Here is a 23,606-nt window from a genome sequence, read left to right as displayed (position 1 = left end):
TCTCATTGCCAGCTTGTGTGTCCTGGTTTTGGTATTCAAAATATGGTCACCCTAATATATTAGTTCATTATCTGTTTAATGTTTTATATATGCATGAATTAATTTTCTATGCTGTTTAATTTTAATTTTTTAATTAAAAAACATATTATTATTTTTTTAATTTTTTTTAATTTTAACTAACTTTATGTAATATAGAACTGGTAAAATGTCTAAGGGCTGTAACTTTGTAGACCAGGCCAACAAGGTGTGGCCAGCACACTTTGCAAATTTTGCGAGCAGTGCAATCTGGCGCAGCGCTGCACACCCACACCTCCATCCCTCCCACCGGCACAAGTGGCAAAGAGGGAGGAGAGAAGTTGTGAGAGGGTTTAACACAGCCGAGTGTAATGAACGCCTCTCATCACCTCTCACCATGTACGCCCCCTCGTGGGACATATCATCTGTTCCTGACAGTTCCATTAAACACAGCGTCAGGCTAATTCAGATATCTTGCTTGTTTTTTCCACCAGCATTTTAACAACAAACTTTAATTAATCCTTGTTTAATTGTTAATTATTAGTTGTCTACTAATTGGCTCATTTGTGATTAGATGGTTACTAAGGGGTGGGGCGGGAGGGGCAATCTGGCATGCATCCAGCACAGCCACGAAAATGAGCGATGAGTGGAGTTGTCTTGTTTTCACTTCTAAAATGTTGATTTCGGGGCACAAGGCATTTATTTAGGGGGCGTTGTCCCCTTGCACCCCAGTGTAGAGTCAACCCCGGTTGGCTTCATACCTTCAGCTGCCATCAGGTTCCGATTATGTGTGACGTCTCAGATGTGATGGGACAATTAATACTAAAATGTACATGCTGGTTCAGACACTTACATTAAAATGGTGGATACTGTAGTGTTTTCTGCACTCAATCAACCTGTGAGGTTTAGGTGACGTGTCTGCACTGTGCGCCTGTCAACCATTTTACCACTGCGCTTCACCTGCGCCAAGAATTGACCAGGCCCAAACTAGCAAGCTTTCAGCGCATCTTTGGCGCGCTGTTTTGTCACAAAATTGGCACTGCGTCAAGTTGAAAATATGGACTCCTCCTCTGGTGCGCATCTTGGCACAGTTCAGTCTACCAAATTGGCTGCGCACAGTGGTGCGCTGGAGCAAATTAATACTAAAATGTACATGCTGGTTCAGACACTTACATTAAAATGTTGGATACTGTAGTGTTTTCTGCACTCAATCAACCTGTGAGGTTTAGGTGACGTATCTGCACTGTGCGCCTGTCAACCATTTTACCACTGCGCTTCACCTGCGCCAAGAATTGACCAGGCCCAAACTAGCAAGCTTTCAGCGCATCTTTGGCGCACTGTTTTGTCACAAAATTGGCACGCGTCAAGTTGAAAATATGGACTCCTCCTCTGGTGCGCATCTTGGCACAGTTCAGTCTACCAAATTGGCTGCGCACAGTGGTGCGCTGGAGCAAATTAATACTAAAATGTACATGTTGGTTCAGACACTTACATTAAAATGGTGTATACTGTAGTGTTTTCTGCACTCAATCAACCTGTGAGGTTTTAGGTGACGTGTCTGCACTGTGCGCCCGTCAACCATTTTACCACTGCGCTTCGCCTGCGCCAAGAATTGGCCAGGCCCGAACTGGCAAGCTTTCAACGCTTTTCACTGTGTCAAGTTGAAAATGTGGACTCCTCCGTTGCGCATCTTGGCACAGTTCAGTCTACCAAAATTGCTGCGCACAGTGGTGCGCTGGAGCAAATTACCACTGTGTGGGCTACGGCACCCTGCGCTGCACCACAAAATTAGAGCCCCATGTGTTAACTGGAACCCTACTTTTTGCCCACGCTGTATACTGCATGGAGTAACAAAAATCAATTGTTACCATGTGTACTCTGCATCACTCAAGCTTGGCATCACCTGAAATTGTCTCTATTTGAAAAGTGGTTTGCAAAATGCCGGAATAGGCTTGGAATGTGCCTAATTTGAAGAGTGCATGACCAACTTTGGGACCATTCTACAGTGACAAAATATAAAACCTATAACTTATTACTCCCTGCATCCAAAAACTAATCATTAGTTTGATAATCAGATTGCTAATCCACTCTAGTACCTTTTTTTCCAGAGGTATTATTTGGCTAGCGTATCCATTTGATCTCACTGCTAAAGCACACAATGAAGGGCTGCTCTTCTGAAAGTGTCTTTGAATCCTGTGTTGACCTTTTGAAGCACACCTTGTGAAAGATTCATGTTGCAAGGTGTGTGTTGATAATCTGAGTCAAACAGGAGATGTCGATTGTGGATGTAGGTGATGATCCAAGGACTGTCGCTTGCTGTGCTGTTGCGTGGCTAGCATTTCATTTCCAAGTATTTTGTTTCTTGGGGTGCCACTCTGACATAGTCGATGAACATGTCCACTTGTTTTTTTTTTGTGCTACTGACCTTTTGTCTTCTTTCTAGGAAAAACAAAATGAATCTTGATGAGGAAGTTATGGCCAGAAAAAAACTACACCAATTTTCTTGGTCTTTAAATAAGACCTTTTAAATATAATTAACATTTATCAATGTAAGAATGTTATTTTCCAAAGAGGTGGCTTCAGATGACATAACCCAGGACTGGCTGAGTCATTTGGTGCTCCTCTTTGTGTTTGGAGACAATCAGAGTTTAGATAATGGGTATAAATAGATTAGAAATAATACATTTCACTTTAATCATCTGTCTTTTCTGTTTGTCCTTGGGGTAAAAAAAAAAATATCATTCATGTCTGCAGCAGATTGATGGCAGAAATCTCATACAAATGAGGTACAAATCCTCTTGCCTGCTCCGGGGGGTGGTGCAATAAAATGGCACACAGAAAAATGTGTCTTTGAAGAAGACACTGTTGAAAGTTTTATGGAAATGAATACATCTCGTCTAAAAATAATTTGGCTTAGTTTTCCTTTTGATTATGGTTAAAAAGTTGAAACATGTTGAAGCCAAAACCAACACATTTGCCAGGATGTAATCCCCGCTGGATCAAGACATTAAACCAATGTTGACCTCTTTTCACAACAGCAGCAGCAAGGACCAAGTGGACTTTCTTGTTCTCCGGCGACCAGGCTGTTATGAAGTGCGATTTATTGTTAAGACAGTTGCTAATACACTGGGTAAACATGCATTTGTTTACAGATTAGGAAAACTATTATACAATTAACCACAATACTTTATGAGATATGAGCACCTATGTTTTTCTCTTTTTTTGTGTGTTTTAAAGATTTAAAAACAAATAAAAAGCGACAGCTCAGTGGTGCATGTAACAAGATACACCAATGTCGCCTAAGCCTGCTATTAAAACACCTACAACAGCATTTTATGTTTTTTTCATACATACCGTGACTGTATAGTAAGAGGTACATCCACGATAACATGTAATACTTACGGTCATTCTAAACCTTACCGGAAATTCTTTGCTTGGCTCATTGATTTGACTTAGCAACATCGTAAAAACGAACGCCTGCACATGGCCTTAAATTTTCCAAACTCTGAAATAAAAACACAGCAGCAGTGGCGGCATCTCGAATATGTAGCCTTAAACTTTGGTAGTGACTGAGGTGTGACGCTGACGCATTACAGGTGATTTTGTGGTGAAGCTAGTAGCTAGCCGATATGGTGTGGCGCTTTGTCAACTTACAGTCGGGTTGTCAGATGACTGAAGTTGGAAAATAAATTTACATGACTATAACATTCTGCTTATTGTACAGGGAGACATGACTCGGGAGGTAGAGTGGTCATTTCCCAGCCTGATAGTTGCTAGTTCATTCCTTCACCCCACTCTGATCATTTAAAGGGATAGTTCAGATTTTGTGACATGGAGTTGTATGACACCCCCATAAGCAGTGAAGTCCGTCAACAGCGACTCACTTCCCACTTTGTCTTCTGGTCGGATTTCGGTGCTGAGGAAAGTAGTTCCAGCTAGTTGCTGGGGACAGTTAAGTCAAACAATATGCGTCCAAAGGCATAATACATGTGCATCACAAAAACGCCAACGTAGCACTTTGAGTTCCCGCCTGTCCATTGTTATGTGCACATTTGCTTCACCGTTTTCAGTGTTTACTGCTGGGATAGTGAAAGTAAACATGGCCTCTTTGGAAAACTATGCATGCAGGCAATGTGTGAAGACACTAGCCACGTATACATGGACCCAAATATTCCGTTGCAATCGGTTTATTCGCTCAAACTGAAAGAATTTAACCTTTGTACACACCTCATTCCGAAAGAAAAGCGCCAATCTGAAGGAACATATAGTGGAATAATGGAATGGTGGAATATTCCTTTCCCCAATCCGGTTGAGGTATCACCCACTCAAACGGAAAGTTGTCAGGGTGCGTTCTTTCAGCGCTGTAACACGCAGCTAAAGACGTTCCTCAGTTTTAAAAATGGCGGCAAGCAATCAGCGCAAAGTTTGTTTATGATCCAAACTTTTTCAAGACTGCACGGACGAAAAACTCGTATTGGAGTTATTCCAACAAGTGAAAGAAAAACTTTCGGCATCACTTGATGCTGATGTTTACGTTTTACTGCGCATGCCCCATTGACTATTCTGTTTTGAATATATCGCCGCATGTAAACCAGAGTTTGGAATATCCCTTTCCATGTACACCATTGTTTTGGGAAAAGTCATTCGCAAAGATTGCATTCGGAGAGACGAAAAACTCCTCATGTTAACGTGGCTAATGATACTGAACACTAGTTAACATGACAAGTTGAGAGGAGTCAAGCAGTGTATAACCAACATAGATTATGCAATATACAAAATGGTTCCTTCATGACAGGCATCACCTTTTGTGATACGCCAGCTCTCTTCATCTTAGAGTTGGGGTACATTGACATTGACCCCAGGTTTGTAAACAAGAACTCCGATTCTTACTAAGTGGTGTTTGGCAAATTATGCTGCATATGTTCTGTATTGTAGATGGGGTTATCAATAGAATATTGTATACAATCAACAAAATGCAATCACTATTATTCTAGTCTTATATATATATATGAAAAAAAAATCAATCCGGTTGTTGCTGTCCATGTAAATATAGCGAATAAATCCAAAGTCACTCTAATCATTAGTAAAATAAAGGCTACCATTAAATAGTGATTGGTCAGCAGGCTGTGCTGTTCTGCTCCCTTATCAGTCTTTTTTCTTAGAACCGAAACACTTTTAATGACTTCAGAATAAACTTCAGCCATTTAATTTGGTCTCAAACCAAGGCTTAAGAGGAATGGGGGGGAAGATTGTTCTGTGCACTGAGGGGTAACCAGCAAAAATGATGAGGAACTTTTAATAAAGGAGGCACAAACCTAATATAGGTCCCTAAAGTAGCATCAGTCAATGGACAATCTAAATAAAATCTAACTCACATAGCAGTAAGTCACTAGTTTTAGATGAATATACTAAGCAGTTGAATAAATAAATAAAAATTTGGCTCATCCAATTATTACAAATTGTAATCAAATTAATCACAACTTTTAAATTAATCATGATTAATTCATAGGCTGTCAAAGACGTATTTATAATTTTTTTTCATCCCGACCGCTCACTCCCAAAGGTGTATTTTTGCACACGAGATGATGATGCAACTCTACAATAGAAGGGAGCATGTTTGATGCAGTTTTCATTCATTCATTCATTCATTTTCTACCGCTTTTTCCTCACGAGGGTCGCGGGGGTGCTGGAGCCTATCCCAGCTGTCTTCGGGCGAGAGGCGGGGTACACCCTGGACTGGTCGCCAGCCAATCACAGTGATGCAGTTTTAAGATGAAAAAACAGCTAAAGGTGTATTTTATAAGAACCAGGAAGTGAAGAGGCATTTTGCCATGTTGCTCGAAGGAGGTTACGGATTGAAGGGCAATTTCAACACATGCACACTCGTGCTCACACACACTTCAGTTGCAAATGTGGCAATTGTAAATATTAATTGTGTTATATTTGTAAATAAAAACATGTAAAACAACCATTTTTTGTTCACGTTGTAACATCATTGTTTCAACATTTTTGCTAAATATATATAGAGAAATTTGTGTCAAAGTTATATTTGAACTGTATCTTTTCACGAACGGCCTGCATTTTTTGTTGAGAACTGATATTTTGCTGAAATTTACCATTGTTCTAATGTTGATATATGCATGTTTTTGTGATGTTTGGAGTGTCCTTGAATGCATCTCGCGTTCTTGTACGCGAGAAATGTAACCTAAAAAGGTTATGTAATTAATTAAATAAATTAGTTAGCGCCGTTAATGCATTATTTTTGACAGCCCTAGTATAGATTCATATTTGAGTGACATATATACGTACATATATCAGCAAAGTACCTCAACTGTCATAGAGTTTACAGTATTACTTGTATGTGAGGTTGTACAACAATTTCAAGATCCACAAGGAGAAACAGCAGGATGAAGCTCCAAAACCTTTAAGCATGGCAGTCAGTAAAAGTGACTTTTAAAGTGTGATTTCAGTGATAAGGAATCGATGAGCATTTATCCTCAGCTCACTTTTACTTTGTGTGCCCTGGAAAGAAATAGAAGGTAGTAGATTTCCACTAAATTTACAGAACTCTCCCTACGCGATAATAACCAGTGTTAGTCCATGCCAGCCTCAGAGCTTCGTAATAGAAGTACATCATCCACCTTGGAATACATGAGTGCAGCATACAAATTTAGAGTTGGTGTATCTGCACCCATTAACGGGTAACTGGAAGTTTTTTCAGCGAGGCTGTATATGGAAAAGTAAAAGGATGTGGAGGTCGTTGTTCATTCATTGGGGCAAGAGGCGGGGTACACCCTGGACTGGTGGCCAGCCAATCACAGGGCACATATAGACAAACAACCATTCACACTCACATTCATACCTATGGACAATTTGGAGTCGCCAATTAACCTAGCGTGTTTTTGGAATGTGGGAGGAAACCGGAGAAAACCCACGCATGCACGGAGAGAACATGCAAACTCCACACAAAAATGGTCAAGGGTGGAATTGAACTTTGGTTTCCTTGCTGTGAGGCCTGCGCGCTAACCACGCGACCGCCGTGCAGGCCAGAGGTCATTGATATTTTTTATTTTTATTTTGTAAAAAGGCTAACTAAAAACATTTTTTGTTAAAAACAAAACATTTAAAGACAATTGTTTGGGGTTAGCATGTTGCTATTCATTATAAGTAGCAACGTACGTAATGTAATTTCACTTATTTTCAAAATTATAGATACAGCTTCAATTGTGTTCATACACTGACCACCAAACCTCTGCCCAGATGCCCTTTAGCTTGTATTGTTTGCATGCATGGTCACATAAAATTGTATTGGGCATGGCCCAAGGAAAAACCATTTTGTTATGGATTCAAATAGATCTCGGAATGATTATTATTGCAAGCCTGGGAGGACTTACTTTGATTAATTTCCCATTTCTTCCTAAATAACTGCATTTATGCGAAAGGATGACTATTAGCATTAGAGACATCTGCACGCAAGCTGTATGTTGCCTTAAATTACAGCTGACAAAATATTGCTTTTTATAACACGCTGAAGTAGGCACTTTTTGTGTGTGTGTGTCAGTCACACAGCACTTTACACAAACACCCTGCCAGTGAGTGCCAAATTGCATTCCATCTTATTCATTTCAAGCTCATCAGCACCCACATGTGCGAGTGACATCAGCTATCTTTGTGTTAAGCTCCTTTTTGTGAGCAGACCACGGCTCTCCCTGACAGGTCCATGTCAATAATGATTATTAATGTGATGAATAGTTGACATTGCGAGTGCTTCACCTTGACTGTTAGCTTTCATTTCAACAGGTGTCAGCCAATGTGGTGGGCAGATGTGTTCTGGTAAACATCACTCCATGATGCATTTTGAAGGATTTTAGCTCATCGGCTAAAACTCTTGACTCTCATTCTGCAGACTCTGGTTTGAGCCCAGGGTAGAGCATGGGGCTGGTTGAACCAGGTAGGTTACACTAACCATGCAATGATCCATACAAAGTGAACTCCGTTGCTGAATGCAAGCATGTTAATGCTTCCATTTAACAATGAATATAATCAACAAATATTATCATGTTATCATGCATCTAAATTTGGTCTGCAACTTCTTTTCCTATGGAAAATGAGGAAAATCGCAAGAGACACAGACAGATTTTCAAGCCCATAGAAATAAAAATGGGATGCACGCAGGAAACAAAAATGTGTCGTACCATTTCATACGCAACTACAACAATAACTACATAAAATTCAAATCTATTGCAAAGTTATATCGTCCATCCCATCTCTGAACTGGATCGATATAAATTTAGGGTTTAATCCCTGAAACACCCATCAATCCATAAAGTAAGTCACCCGTTTGAGTACCTTTCCTCATTATGGAAGCATCATTTCCAGTGACAAAAAGCTGAACACGCCTCCTCTTGTCATCTCCCCTTTGCTTCTCATCCATGGCTGCACTAATCCAAATGTCCAATGTCTTTCTGTGCGACCTCAGCTTTCTCTCTCCCAACTTATCCAACCACCAATCCTAAACTGACATTGTCACACACACACACACATTATGTTCCAGTATATAAATAAGTGCAGCATTGCATAGTAATTGTCTCATGTTTTGAATCCGGAGATAGCCCTGTGTGTGATAGAATGTCTGTTATTAGTGCTGCTGGCGGTGTTGATGATGTAGAAAAGGTCAATGAACAAAGTGAGCACAATGTTCTGACATTTGGAAGTAAGAGAATAGGAAAGATAAGCATAGTATTTACAATGAATCCAAATTCTGAAATGTTTGTTGTAACTTGATGGACAACAAAAAACTTCATTCATTTTAAAGGGGACCTATTATGCTCATTTTTCAGCCTTTTGTATTGAGTTGTGGACTCCTATTGAGCAGCTACACACAATAACCAGCACCAAAAGCTTTCTAGATCTTCCAGAATCTGCACCTATTCCAGTTTGTCGTGCTTCCCATGAAAACTGTTGGTTTTAATTTATTCCACCCATGGCCTGCCTCCAGGCATGGTCACTCCGCTGTGGTTGGCCCCACTTCCAAAGGCTTGAAAGGACTTTCGGTGTTTTGCCGCTAGCTGCCGAGCCCATCTTTATAGCAGTTGATAATAAACTGCAATTTATCTTTTTTCTCAGGAAAATAGTTTGCTTCAAGACACGTGTCAATAGTAAGTTTTCTACAGCATCAGTAACGTGTAATGTGGTCATCACAAGATTTTTTCGGGACTACCAGGTTTTTAAAAAAAGAAAAACTCACTGATTTTGGAAGGAAGTGGTTATTAGCATCCCCTCCTTTTGTATGCACACTCTATAATGCTACACAGACAACCACTTTTGTTCCATGACTTACACAAAATAAACACAGATGGGACACTGATAAATTGACTTACTGCTTGCCTGCTCCTCTGTGACATCACAAAAAAACTGTTTTGCAACACCCTCTGAAACCAAGTGTTTTGAGCCATCCCAAACTTCTTTCAGGGCTCACTTCCAAATGTGCAAACCTCATTATCTGAAACTTTGACATCATTTAACAAGAGAATACAACATTCTAACTATATTTGTAGATCAGACAAGTGGAAAAAGCATAACAGGTCTCCTTTAATGGGATGCATAAAAATAATGAAGAAAAAAAAATTCTGTTGCACAAAAATATTGACTATATACTAGTTAGCGCCGTAGCTTGCTATGCATAAAGCAGCGGCATCCTGCTGTCTGTGTATAATGGCATCTAGTCCGTTCATTTTCATATGGAGCAGGGCAATTATGGTGAGTCTCCGTCCTGCCAAGTGACATGCAAAGTTCATACTTTTTGTGACCAAAGGTTTTCTATACTCCCAATTACAAAAAAAATTCCATTTGTAAATTTACTAAAGAATCCAATATCACGGGTATGGAACCAATTAACTATGATAAACAATAGATGACTGTAATGTCTTGGCTGGTCAGAGTAAATGTACAATTCATTGAAGATGTTATTAAGCTTAGTTTTTGAAAAACCTAGAATGTGAGACGAGTTTGGAAATTTAGAAATGTCCCTGGACTGTAGCAGCTGTATAGCACTGATACATAGGAACAATCAGGCATATTTTAGTCTTCCATTACAAACATACTGGACATGTTGGACTGTGGGAGAATTCCATGTAGAGGAGCTTGGATCGACACCGCATTTTGCCTTCTTGTGGTCCCTCACCACCCACTTCAGCCTGCTTGAAATGTTCAACAGTTTTGCATATGCAGCTTCCATTGTGAACAGTTCTGTCATTGTCAGAAAGAGGGGTACAGTCCATTTCTGTACCGCGATGGTATTTTCTAAGTCATAGCTGGGTCTGGAGTCTATACCAGTTGAACTGAGAGGCACCGCTGGTCCAGTGCCCGTTAACTGCAAGCCCATTATGCACAGCATATTGAGTGGGACCACATGCAATGACAGCTGCATGGATATCGGAACCACAACATTACAATCTACTTTACAGGCACATTATTGGATTCTACGATACATTGTTCATTTTCATGGCCAAAGGTGGTCCTCAGGTTACAGCGTTCTATGTTACATACTGTATGTTCTCTCAAACTGTAGTCGATTAATCTGGAGCTTGTTTCAATTAATCGAGTATTTGTTTGTATCTAAAACACAAAGATATTAGGTCTGCTTGCATGGATGATGTAGGAAATTTCAAAACATCAACATTTGAGAGGCTGAAATCAGAGGATATTTACGTTTATATGAAAAAACAGGGCTGCATGGCTGACGAGTGGTTAGCACGCAGACCTCACAGCTAGGAGACCCCAGTTCAATTCCACCCTCGGCCATCTCTGTGTGGAATTTGCATGTTCTCCCCGTGCATGCGTGGGTTTTCTCCGGGTACTCCGGTTTCCTCCCACATTCCAAAAACATGCTAGGTTAATTGGCCACTCCAAATTGTCCATAGGTATGAATGTGAGTTTGAATGGTTGTTTGTCTATATGTGCCCTGTGATTGGCTGGCCACCAGTCCAGGGTGTACCCCGCCTCTCACCCATACACAGCTGGGATAGGCTCCAGCACCCCCTGCGATCCTCGTAAAGATAAGCGTTGAAAATGAATGTATGAATGAATGAAAGGAAAAAAAACAATTAATTGAGTAGCAAAATAATTGTCAATTCATTGGAAAATCAGTAAATCATCGTTTATTGTTCAATTGATCATTTCACATCCATTATACATTTGGCTCATTCTGTGAAGGATTTGTTTTTTTTAGGACTAGAGTCTACTCCATCTGACATTGGGAACCATTGGGCATGGAATGATCAGCAGTCAATCACAGACCTGACACATGGAGGCAAACAACCATTACCATTCACGTTCACACCCCGGAGCAAATTCAACACACGGGATCATTTTTTAGAACAGACTTCACATGCACATTGCTTATCGTCAGAGCCAGGACCATAATTCCTCTCGTGTTTAGATTGCTCTTTTGTTCACCTGTCATCAATTAGCCGATCTTACTCAAACACACATCACGCACATGAGGCAACGCCGGGACCACACTCACAGAAATCCACATGGGTCTCAGTACATTAAAGTTGCTTTTTAGAGGGACACTGGGGGTCCAGGTGCCTGTGCGGCTACTGACCCGTGTTATCAGCTTGTCTCAGCAACCAGACTCCCTCAAAATTAATCCTGACGCTGTCACACCACCCCCTCGTTCACAGTGATGGCTCCCTCACAGTGCAACAATCCCCTTTGTGTCCTCTATAGTCAGGACTCAGACACGCTCACCTGCATATCCCAGTCCCACAAGATGGTGCTTTCAAATGAAAATGGACAGCATTACAGGATTACAGCCAGTTTTGCATTAATTATAGGCTTTTTTAATGAAGGGGGGTGGGGGGGTTCTGAGGCCAGGTGGAACAGCCACACACAACAAATCCGATTAACCATAATGGTTTGTTTCTCTTTCAGGCTCTCCATCTCCCTCAATCGACTCTTTGTGGAATCATTTTGAGAGACATTTGCCTTTTGTCTGTTTGTGTTCTAAATCCTCTTTGCTCCGGTCCTCTCATTCTGCCGCAACTTCTCAACAGGGTCCACATTAGCTTCACTTGCCTCCTTCTAAGGTGATTCATTCCCTGAAACTAAACAATTAGCATTCACGGCAAGGTAGACGAGAGATGTCCTTTCACCTTAAGCAACCTCAGCAGAATTCACACAGCGTTCCTGGGAGACTGGTCTTGTTCTTATCATGCATGTTCACACCAATAAAGCTCATCATTTTGCACCTTTTGTTATGTTCTGGCCGTGGGTTAATTTGACACATTCAGGGACAGCTTTGATGAAGTCATTATTGTGTGAAAGAAGCGCCCAGTGAAGGTGATCAGGTCAGCTTAGTGATGCATTTGGGCTTGGAAATAGTGACGTGGCTGGTATGTATGTTGCATTTTCATTGAAAAAGTTGTGTTCAAATACATTTTTGTGCTGTGTGATCAACCTCTGGTGAGCTTGAATATACAATATAATCTTTAAAATATCTTTAATGCATTTGACTTGTGGCGAAATCTTGTTCTTGTTCTTGTCTTATTTTGTTCCATGCAAAGATGGCAGCAACAAGCACCTTCCAGCTTATGTGCCCCTCATGGTGAGGTGGAGTACTGCAGTGCCTTTGAATATGACTTATTGTTTGTTTTTATTGTTTGTTAAAGGGCTGTGGGAAGTCGGTGTATAATAAATGTTTCTGCAGCAAGATATCATTAGCGACATACTGACAAACAAATGGGTGTCTGCCATCCAGTGCACTCAGTGAAGTGCACTTAACCTGAAGGGCAATTTGCCGCATCCTCATGTCAGCTCTTTGTCCTGTATTTGATCAGAAAATGTGCAAATTCTGTGATTATTAGAGATTTTTAACCAAATGTTATATATATTGTTATTGTTAATACGTATACATTTATAACACAGTTCAAATAACCAAGTGGTTCACTTTCAAAGCAAGTTTGAGGCTCTTATAAAAGCTCTTCGGGCGTTTGGGTGTCTGCTGCCACTGGTCCTATGCTCTGCCGCATCGCTGTCCCTGTCTTTGCCCATCCCCAGTCTTGCCTTAGGGCTCGTCGGGGATGGTTCTCCGGTACGTGGGCGGAGCGCTGCTGGTTCTGGGGGCGGGGGGGGGGCTGGCCCTCCCGGTGGATGGTGGGGTCCTTCGGGGGCCTTGCGCTGGTCTTAACTCCTCGGCTCTGGTGCGTGGCCTCCCCGTGACTTGGAGCTATGGCTCTCCCTCACGGGGGTGAGCTGCCCGGTGGATGTCGGCCGGCGCAGTGGAGCGCCTCACCACTCGCCTGCTCGCCCCCTCCGCTTGCTCATGTGCGGGCCTCCTCCCCTCGCCCGCTCCTTTGTCTGCCACACTGCAGTAGCCCTGATGCCGTGGTCGAGGGGAGTCTGGGGGTGCTATGCCTTGGCGGTCCGTACCTCCCTGGGCTCGGGGCCTGGTTGTGGGTCTGGGACCCCTGGGTCCCCCACCCTGTGATGCCCCGGACGCCCCACCCGGGGACGTCCACAGCATGTGTGTGTACTGAGTGGATGGGGTGTGCATGTGTCTGAGTTTATTTTATGTATTTATTGTTTTAAATACTTAGATAATTAATGATTAGTTTTATTATAATTATATATATATGTATATATATATGTATATGTGTGGATGTGTATGTGGGTATATGGCCATGTAGATATACGGGGGGGGGGGCTCTGCGGGGGTCTGGCGTAGGGTGTTCCATCTCAACCGCCCGGTCCTCCATGGGGCAGTGTGCCCGGGCCTCTTCTGTCCTGGCCGGGGCGGTCCTATGTCGGTGGTCGGGCCTGGGGTTACCTGGGGCGGGCCGGGTTCTGCTTCCTGGGGGTGTGTGGGGGGCGGGAGGCGGTGCCTCCGGCCGTGGACGGGCTCCCTTCCGGCCGGCAGGGGCGCCCCTGTGCCCACGGGTGTGTGGCCTTCGATGCCCTTCTGCCCTAGTAGGGTATGGTCTCCCGCTGGTCTCGGGGGTGCGGCTCTCCTCCGGCCTGCTGGCGCCCTGTTGCCGGTTGGGATTGCTCCTCCATGGCCTCTTGCTGGTCTCTTCGGGGAGTTGCTTCGGGGGCGGGTCTTGGGGAGTCGGCCCTGGCTTTGCCCACACCCACGGGGCCGGAGGATCTCTGGCGGTGGGGGCTTGACCTGGCTGCGCGGGGCGGGGTTTGCTGGGTGGTAGAAGGCAGTCTCTCTCCTTTTGTCATTCTCAGTGACAATTACACATTCACACACTCGCATTCACATACACAACACACCTCCATATGGGCACTCACAGCACATGGGTGCTTCTCTATACAATCTACTCTCTTATCCCTGATGTTTATATAGTATTGGTATGCTATTATTACAGTAATAATGATGTCAAGCAATGAGATTTTAATTACTGTAACTGTATGGTTGCAATTGTGTTTACTATCATGGGTCATGTCCTCATTGTTACTATTGCTATTGGTAAGTTGGACTGTTTCATTCCACTGATATCATCTCCAGTGTGACCCTTAGCCATCATTGACATTTAACTGTTCTGTTTGTCACTGTTGTTGTTTTGGGAATTCTTGTTGCTGCTGTTTTTGTCTCTCCCTCTACTGCCCCCCCCCCGACCCCACCTTTCTCTTCTCTCTTCTTCTTTTCTGTTCTTCTTCTTGCTCCGGTCCGGTCGTCCCAAATGGCATAACAAAGACATCAAATAACGGCAAATAAAATTTCATGGTACAGGGAAGTTGTAGCCAACACCTTTCCTGACACAGAGCAAATCTGTCTAGCATGTAAGGGCATTTAGATCAACAATACTATCTGCCCCAATGGCTGGACGGGACAAAAAAAAAAATAAATAAAAAAAAAATAAAAAAAAATAAAAAAAAATAAAAATAAAAGCTCCAAATTTGCATATTGTGATTCAAATCAGGGCGGCTGAAATAAGTAGTGACGTTTTGAATTCTTTTCATTTCATTTTATTTATCAAATTCAATTAAGACATTTTCTGCAGCTCACATGCAGTTTTATTATTCTACTTGGTCCAAACTGAAATTCCCCCAAGTCTCATCACAAAGTAATGAATAAATGCAGTTCTTTAGTTGTCAGAAGATGTGCACCCTTCCTAGCTAATCACCAAATTGGCCCAAGCCAATCTAAAAAAGAAATAGAAACAACAGGAAATTGTAATATGTATGACGTACATCCGTTGTAACTTGGGAAGAAGTGGATATATAAATATGAGCCGAGGGTGGTATTGAACCCTGGTCTCCTAGCTGTGAGGTCTGCGCGCTAACCACTAGACCACCGTGTCGCCAGGAAATGTTTATTTAATGATATTTACTGTAATCCCTCGCCACTTGAAAACCATCTTTAAAAGTTAGTAAATATGTTTTCTATGCTCTATGGAAAAAGAATAATTATAAATGCATAAATTCACTTAGAAGGATTTTGGGTGTGGAAGCAATTATCCTCAATAAAGGAGAGATTACTGTAATGATTTTGTAGTCAGTTTATCAGGTATTTCTCAGCATTCATGAGCCATTATATAATCAGCATCATGTTTCGTTGTTGCCTTGAAGAAAACGGCAATCTTTTGCAGCCTGTTTTGTGTTATGTCATTGCACAATTGAGCTTTTGAGGAAATGAAATTGTCTGAAATAAAAGTGCAAAACGTATCGTGATAACATGCATGTTGAGTTATTTGGTCATATAGTGCTGTCTATGCGAGGTCAGGGCTGAAGGAAAAAGAAAATGCTGTGACCCCGTCGGCCTGCTATCTAGCTGCACCGCTGAAAGCGGAGGCAATCAGAAACAACCACGGTACTTCCATGCCACAAGGATAAACACGTGCCTGATTGAGTTCACAACCCTCGCTTTAAGAGTAGTTCCCTGGAATGTCCAACTGTTTGCTGGAGAGGTAGCGCTACTTCTCGTCTTCGCGTACAAACATACAGCACTGAAGTAGTCCAAAAAAAACAATATAATTTTGTATATCATTGAATGAATAGCAACACTTAATAACTGAAGTTGAAGTGTGCCCTCTGTGGTCCAAGAGGAGGATAAACTGGTATTCCTTGAATAGACGCTAAGCCCATCACAGAGGTTTTAGAAATGTGAGCACCAGGCAGCAATAAAGTGTGCACATATACATAAGTACATAGGTACAAAGACAAGATGAGCAGTAAAGGAAATTCTTTGTCAAGAGATTTAGAGAAATTGAACTGGATCAACATTGAACTAACAGAAACTTAGGTAAATTACAAACCTTAAGTGTAAGTCTTAATGCATAATCTTAGTGTAACTACAATCTATTACAGGTGTTACATGGTTACGAGTTCCATTCCTAGACTGTGATGTAAGTTCTGTTGTAAGTCACATTGACATCTAAATGAATTAACATGCTGCACGGTGACCAAGTGGTTAACAGCTAGGTGATCTTGGTTTTCTATGGGTACTCCAGTTTCCTCCCCCATTCCAAAAACATGCTAGGTTAATTAGTGACTCCAAATTGTCCATAGGTATGAATGTGGGTGGGAATGGTTGTTTGTCTATATGTGCCCTGTGATTGGCTGACCACCAGACCAGGGTGTACCCCGCCTCTAGCCCAAAGACAGCTGGGATAGGCTCCAGCACGCCAGCGACTCAAAAAGCTTGTGTCATAGGTTACCTGGTTTACATTTTGTCCCGTGTGTGACTTGTGTAGAATTCCAAAGGACTCCACCTTTGTGGTTGACAGATTATCAGATTTCAGATCAACATTTGCAATAAAGGTAGGAATTATGAAATAATAAAGATAATTTTGTGATCATAATCATTTTGTGCATAGGTTAAAAAAAAGGCAGAATCATTCACAGCGCTTCCGAAAAGACATGTTTGTAATTAATAGAGACACCTATACGTATATGACATTGGTGCTATAAACGAAGCGTAACGACAGAACCATGCTTATTGAAGGCTGAGAGGAATGGCAAGACAAGGCATTCAAACACCGAGGGAAATAAAGTCGAGGTCATTGGGATCTTGGGGTTCTTTGACACATGGCCAGAAAGGTCAATAAAAGAGTGAAGCTTTTGAGCAGCGCCTCAGAGGCAACTATTGGGACTAGATGGGAAACAAGGGCAGGAAGTGTTAATAGAATCAGAGTTTCCTGTGGATGAGCTTTCAGAACAGACAGGCCAAGAGGGCGGACAGATTGAAGAAGAACAAAAAGCCTACATTTATGTTATCGCTGTCAAAATGACATACCATCATTGAACACTTCACAAGAAACAGTATTGTTTTCTAGTTGTAAAGCACCTGCATGTATTTTTTTTACTATAAAACCACCTAAAAATCATTTTGTGTACACCATCTTATAAGAAAAATCATATTTCCTCAAATTGCAGTGCAACATCAAACATGTACATTTCCTGTTCAGTGTACAATATGGAGCTTTTATGGATCTTGTGTGTTATTCATACACTCTGTGAGTCCAACTGTGTTCAGAAGGTATTTTTGTCATGGGATGTCTCTATTACTATTGTGTTCACGTGGAACCAGGAACCAGAAGTCATTATCCCCCGTGTTACTATGGCTATTTCTTTTTTAGCTTGTTTTTTTCCTGGTTCTTTGAGCCGAGTTGCTATCGGAAAAGTCAATGAAGTGAGAACAATACATTTGGTTACAGTGCTGGAAAGATGAAAGAAGAGCTCATAATATCAGTACACAGAGCTCAACCCTCTAGAAAGTGAAATGTAAGCTTGTGTGCCTGGAAAGTGAGAACAATTCATCTATTGTGTATTCCCAGTAATTTTCCATACGTCATATCTATGTGTTAAACAACTTTGCTTGTATTATGTGAGAGTGTGTATCATGGAGTGTGTGTGTTGCGTGTGTCCTGCAGGCCCCTATGAAAAGTTATTAGATTAGTTATTGGAAAAGTTATGAGCTATTAGATTGTATAATACTGTACCTAACAGTATTTTTTTTTCTCACTAACACAGTAACACAACCCCAAGTCTCTGATCTTCTAATTCATTGTGGGTGCAAAAAGGTGTAGGTGTGAATATTTTTGTGACATTTCAGTGCTGTTTTTTTTTTTTATAATTCACAGTAGTGATTGTAAAATGTTCGACTTTCTTAGGTCTGCTAATGGTTTTATTGCCATTTTTCCAAATTTGTAAATTACATTAGCCATGTATACATGGACCCAAATATTCCAATTGCATTCAGTTTATTTGCTCAAGCGGAAATAATTTAACCTTTGTATGAACCTCATTCTGAAAGAAAAGTGCTAATCCGAATGAACGGGGGTGGAATATTCCTTTCCCCAATCCAACTGAGGTATCTTGTACCCGCTCAAACAGAAAGTTGTCAGGGCGCGTACTTCTTCTTCCGTTGTTCATTGGTGGTTGGCAAGCAGCTTTCGGTGTGCATATACTTATCTTTTCCTGTTTAAATTTATCCTGAGTGCGTTCTTTCAGTGCATGCTCAGATATGACGTAACACGCAGCTCGAGATGTTCTTCAGTTTTAAAAATGGAGGCGAGCAAACAGCACTGGACTGCTGTGAAAAGCTTGTTTTTGATCCAAACTAAATTTCAAGACTGGATGAACGAAAAACTGGCAATACGGAGTTAATCCAACAAGCGAAAGAAAAACTCGGGGAAGCCGGTATCACGTGATTTTGATGTTTACGCTTTACTGCGAATGCCCCTTTGACTATTCTGTTTGATTATAGCGGCGCATGTAGACAGGAGATTGGAATATTCCTTTCCACGGATACCATTGTTTTCGGAAAAGTCATTTGCAAAGATTCCATTCCATTCCTCATGTAAACGTGGCTACTGTTATGGATTACCCCAAAGACTCCGCCAATGAGTTGCTGGGCAAACTTAATGTGACCAAGTGCAAATTCTGTTCAAGCTGATTTTTCATCACATATTTCTGAAAGTCTGCTTTAATAAGTGCATCATAAAATTGCATTTTGTATAACACAACCCAGAGTGAAATCTTTCTTTCAAGGTGAACTATAAAAAGTAAAACTGAACAGATGAATGGCTTCTGTCATAGCAAATGCATTCCCTTGGATCACTATGTGCTTATGGTCTATTGTGCGTAAATGAAATGCCTGAAATAACTTCATGGTGTGCCCATTTTTTTGTATGCTCTGCAACTAGACAACATCATTCAATCCTTGTTGGCGTTTGTAGATTTTGCACACATCTACCCGATAGATATCAACTATATGTAATGTCAAAGAAACATTGCTACTTTCTCTGAGCCTCTTACGTCAGATTATTTCATGCATGTGGTTTGTCTTCTCGTCCTTCAGACCCTGTCTCAGTGCTGACTCCAGTGCCAAAGTCTGCAGGAACACCGGTGGGTGGGAACTCAAGAGAACCAGTGCCAGGGACTTAATGGTACTCTGTGCTGCTGGAGGTGTGACACCGTCCCAACCCTCGACACATTGATTCACACAGGATTAAGCCACTGCATGGTGCTTGAGGCGGAGGACCTGATGCAACTGATTTACCGTGCCTGTCAGACTTAACGTCTTTGGGGGCCCCATCTGCCTCGCTTGTACAGCTACATAAGGGCTGGTGAGGGCTGCCTACTGAACAAACAGCAGTGACCAAAGGAATGACTGGCAATTGTCTTGATCAGGTACAGTGGCTGTTGTAACTGTTGAGATGTGAAATATTTTTGGTCCTAATCTGTCTAAATCTGAGTGAGCATTCACCATTCACCCATCAAAGATGCTGATTAGACTGCATGGTTATTCTACAGACTGGCCACAATAAAAGACCACTCCAAAATGCGCAGTGGTGCAGTTTTTATGCTTTAATATATACTAACTTTGGCTTATTGTGACTTGAGTGATCAGACATTATTGGGGTGGACTTATGATCTGGACTTTCAAGCTGTGGGTCAGGGTGGGTGGGTGTGTCGGTGTGAATATGTGTGTATACATTAGCTACAATAAAATATTACTCCAAAATATGCAGTTTAACTGGATTGGGGATAAGCTTTACCCGTACTTAGAGAGTTTGGATTTTATGACACAAGTTTGTATGACATCCCCAAGAGGTTTGACTCCCCCTCCCCCAACTTGGTCCTGTGATTTCAGTGAAGAGGAACGTAGTTCCGATTAATTGCTGCCACTTAAGTAAAGAGATTGGCTTCTCAAAATAATATGAGTGCAAAAGAGTATAAAATGGCTCCCCAATAAAATGAAACTCCTAATTTAAAATGCAGAGGAATGTAGAGGGGTAAGATGTCTCCTGGCAGGTTTGTCTTCTGTTGAATGTATTTGTATTTGTACGGTGTATTGAGTATTTAATTCTTACAGTAGCTTGCTGTCTTTTCACGATTGAAAACATTACCAAAACTTCTTTCCGAGGCATATCGATTTAGCTCAGGAGTCTACGCTACGCTACTAGAACAACAACAACAAAGAAACATCAACACTTACAATGTCCGCTCTTGTGCTTCAGTTCTTAGACAAAAAAATGCTGACAGCATATGATCATCTTCATCGTGACATTGAGCGCGAGGTATCCACTCTTCCGTCTGTTCTGTCTTGTGAGTAACACTGAGGCGAGCGGCTTGCGAGGCGTCGTGTTACTCACCCAGGTATATATAGTTTTGGTGTTAGCTGCTACAATAACCATAGCGCTGTAGCTTGGTTAATATACATGTCAGTTATGTACATAAATGGAACACTGTTGGTATTTTGTTTTTTTGTTTGGGTTTTGGCATCAAAATAGGTGGGTCCCAATGACGTGCATTGTTAGTGAGCTCATACTAATTAGTTTTCTCTGCTTAGAATGCACAGAAAAGGGAAAAAGTATGTGTTCATGTTTCACATAACGATTGTGAATAATGGGCAAAATTCCCCCAAAAGTGCAGTCTTCCTTTCAGTTTGTGTAGAAGTGAGAGTGTGTGAATGACAACATTGCATCAAATGTGTGTCTCCAAGTATTTTTCCATGGGTTATCTGTGAGTGGCTGCAACTCTAGTTGTGCTATGTGAGTGCATGTGTCAACAAGGCTTGATGAGAAGTTCAGTTTTTTGCATGAAGTTTTGTGACACCCTCATAAGCAGTGAAGTCCGTCAACCGCAACTCACTCCACACTTCATGTACTAAGGGGAGTTCTGGTCAGATTTTGTTGCAGAGGAAAGTAGTTCTAGCTAGTTGCTGGGGACAGTTCAGTAAAGAGTTTGGCTTCTCAAAACAATATGGGTTCAAAAGCATAATACATTTGCATCACAAAAATGCCCACTAGAAAAAAATCGGACCTCAGCGTTATTTTCTCTGCCATCATATCGGTTTCACAGTATGTACTGCTGGGATAGTGAAAGTAAACAAGTCTGACTACGAAACATCGGATGATGACATTCCTTTTAGCACGTATGCTAACTTCATCATGGACTTCAGTGACAACAACAAGGCGTGAATGGGTGGCACAAATTAGCGAGTTCTTACCTGTGGTACTGGAACAGCAGAACTCTTCAAAACACATCTCATGCTCTGTCCTGGTCATGAAGGAACATAATGCTCCTCGCAAAAGTGTATACTGCACACATGAAGCTGTTTCACTGTAGCCTCTATGGTTCCCACATTATAGCCAATGCAAGCAGCCAAAGTTGTCTAATAGCAAGGTCTGAACAGAAAACAATGGAATTTATAGGGCGACACTTTCTTGTTGTCACAGCCTGGATATTTACAAGTATGTACCACTTCAATATAAAAAAAAAATCAATATACAGTAAATCTCGGATATATCGGACTCGGATATATCGGAAATTTGCTTACAACGGACAGATGAAAAAGAACCAATTTTTCTGTAATGCATTTCCAATAAAAATTCATTGTATATATCGGATTTTTTTATAACGGATTTCGCCCATTTCGGACAAAATCTCCAGTCCCGTTCCAATGCATTTCCATTAAATTTCCCTCGCATATATCGGATGGCCGCATCGTTATGCTAATCTTGTTGATGTCACTGGCTATTGTCTTTCTCCTGGCTCCAGATTTAGGACAAATGTAAAAGTGAGTGACGTCAATAATACTAGCACAGCAGTGAATGAGATCTTAACCTCACTATTGGAAATAACGTAGGCCTGACGGGCGTAACAGGGCCTAGCTTAATTAACAATTTGTTATGCTCAGAGTCCAATAAAGTTAAATTCTCATTACCTTACGTCTCTTTTCATTGCCCAGTCCAGGTACATTGGAAACATAGTCAAGGAAGTGCATTTTTATAACGGATAAAATCCGATTTACGGATATACAGGATATAAATCCGATATATGCGTAAAACGGACATTTTCCGGTATACGCATATAACGGATTTCGCTTATATCGGACAAAACCAGTGGGAACAATTGAATCCAATATATCCGAGGTTTACTGTAGCTCTCGCATTGCAGTGACTGAGAAACACGTGCACAACAATGGACAGGTGGGAACGCAAAGTGATACGATGGCAGGGAAAATAATGCAGAGCGATTTGTGAGGTCTGTTTTTTTCTATTAGGCATTTTTGTGATGCAAATGTTTTTGACCCCATATTGTTTTGAGAAGCCAAACTCTTTGCTGAACTGCCCCCAGCAACTAGCTGGAACTACTTTCCTCAGCACTGAAAACTGACCAGAGATCGGCTCAGGACACGAAGTGGGGAATGAGTCCCTGTTGACGGACTTCACTCTTTCTGTCATATAACTCCATATAAAAAAAATCGAATTATCCCTTTAAGTGACTGGAAATGCACTGTGCTGCACTACACACCTCTTAGACCAAATCTGTAAGTGCAAATGTAATATTTAACATTAGCAAGTCTTTCCGTTGTCTGACTTCTTCTACAAGTCCAGTTAGCTTGGTTAGTGGTTTGGTTACTATAGTCAGCACCAGTGACATGGAAGCAAAGCGAGCTATATACTTCCCCGAAGTCATTCTCTGGCCTTATTTCTGTCTTTCTTGTGCCGTCTTACAAAAAAAACGTCAGTAATGCTGTCATGATCATTCCTACCGAATGGAAATGGCCCAAATGAGCTGATGATGGTGAATAAATCCATAGCAGAGGACGACATATTTGCCAAACAGATGGCAATCAAAACTTTCATTGTCACATCAAAGGGAACGAGCCTTTTCGATAATTTAGGAAGGGAGCAGCAAATGGTGGTCGGTCAGACCCCCAGCTTATCAAATTGGCCTTCTCCCATTCATTTGAATACATGGAATCAAGCATCCATTAGTGAGACCACCTGTAAGGGGAAACTCTGTGGAGCATTGCTCATCTGTCCCCTTATGAAAAATCCAAGATGTGGTTGCCAAATCCAGCAAGTGAGCCACAAACAAAAAACCGCAGGAGACAGAGAAGCAGATTGCATTCCATCAGATCATGGAGTGTCTAATAGGAGGCACTGCAGCATCTGAGAGGCGCTGCCAGGTTTTCTGGAGCCACTGAGAGCTTGGCATGATTCCATTGACCCAGATATTTAACGGTTTAAGAGCTTTTCTTTTCAGAGATTTTTATGATAGCCTGTACTCCGCCTAGATACTGGCAGTCAGGCAGACAGCTGTAGCCCAAGTTTGAACTGTATAAA

At 41.6% G+C, this 23,606-nt stretch overlaps 1 protein-coding gene across 1 annotated transcript in view; it reads left to right on the top strand.

The window, feature by feature from the left end:
- thsd7ba (thrombospondin, type I, domain containing 7Ba) overlaps positions 1 to 23,606 on the top strand; it is a 234,907-nt gene that overhangs the window by 33,222 nt on the left and 178,079 nt on the right. The window contains exon 4 of the mRNA XM_058081143.1: positions 19,328 to 19,659. The gene's annotated coding sequence lies outside the window, so the exon portion shown is untranslated. The remainder of the gene's footprint in view (positions 1 to 19,327; positions 19,660 to 23,606) is intronic.

Source organism: Doryrhamphus excisus, chromosome 9, assembly GCF_030265055.1.
Source record: "Doryrhamphus excisus isolate RoL2022-K1 chromosome 9, RoL_Dexc_1.0, whole genome shotgun sequence".
Taxonomy (NCBI): domain Eukaryota; kingdom Metazoa; phylum Chordata; class Actinopteri; order Syngnathiformes; family Syngnathidae; genus Doryrhamphus; species Doryrhamphus excisus.
The sequence above is the reverse complement of the archived record's forward strand: the minus strand, read 5'-3'. Positions and strand labels throughout refer to the sequence as shown.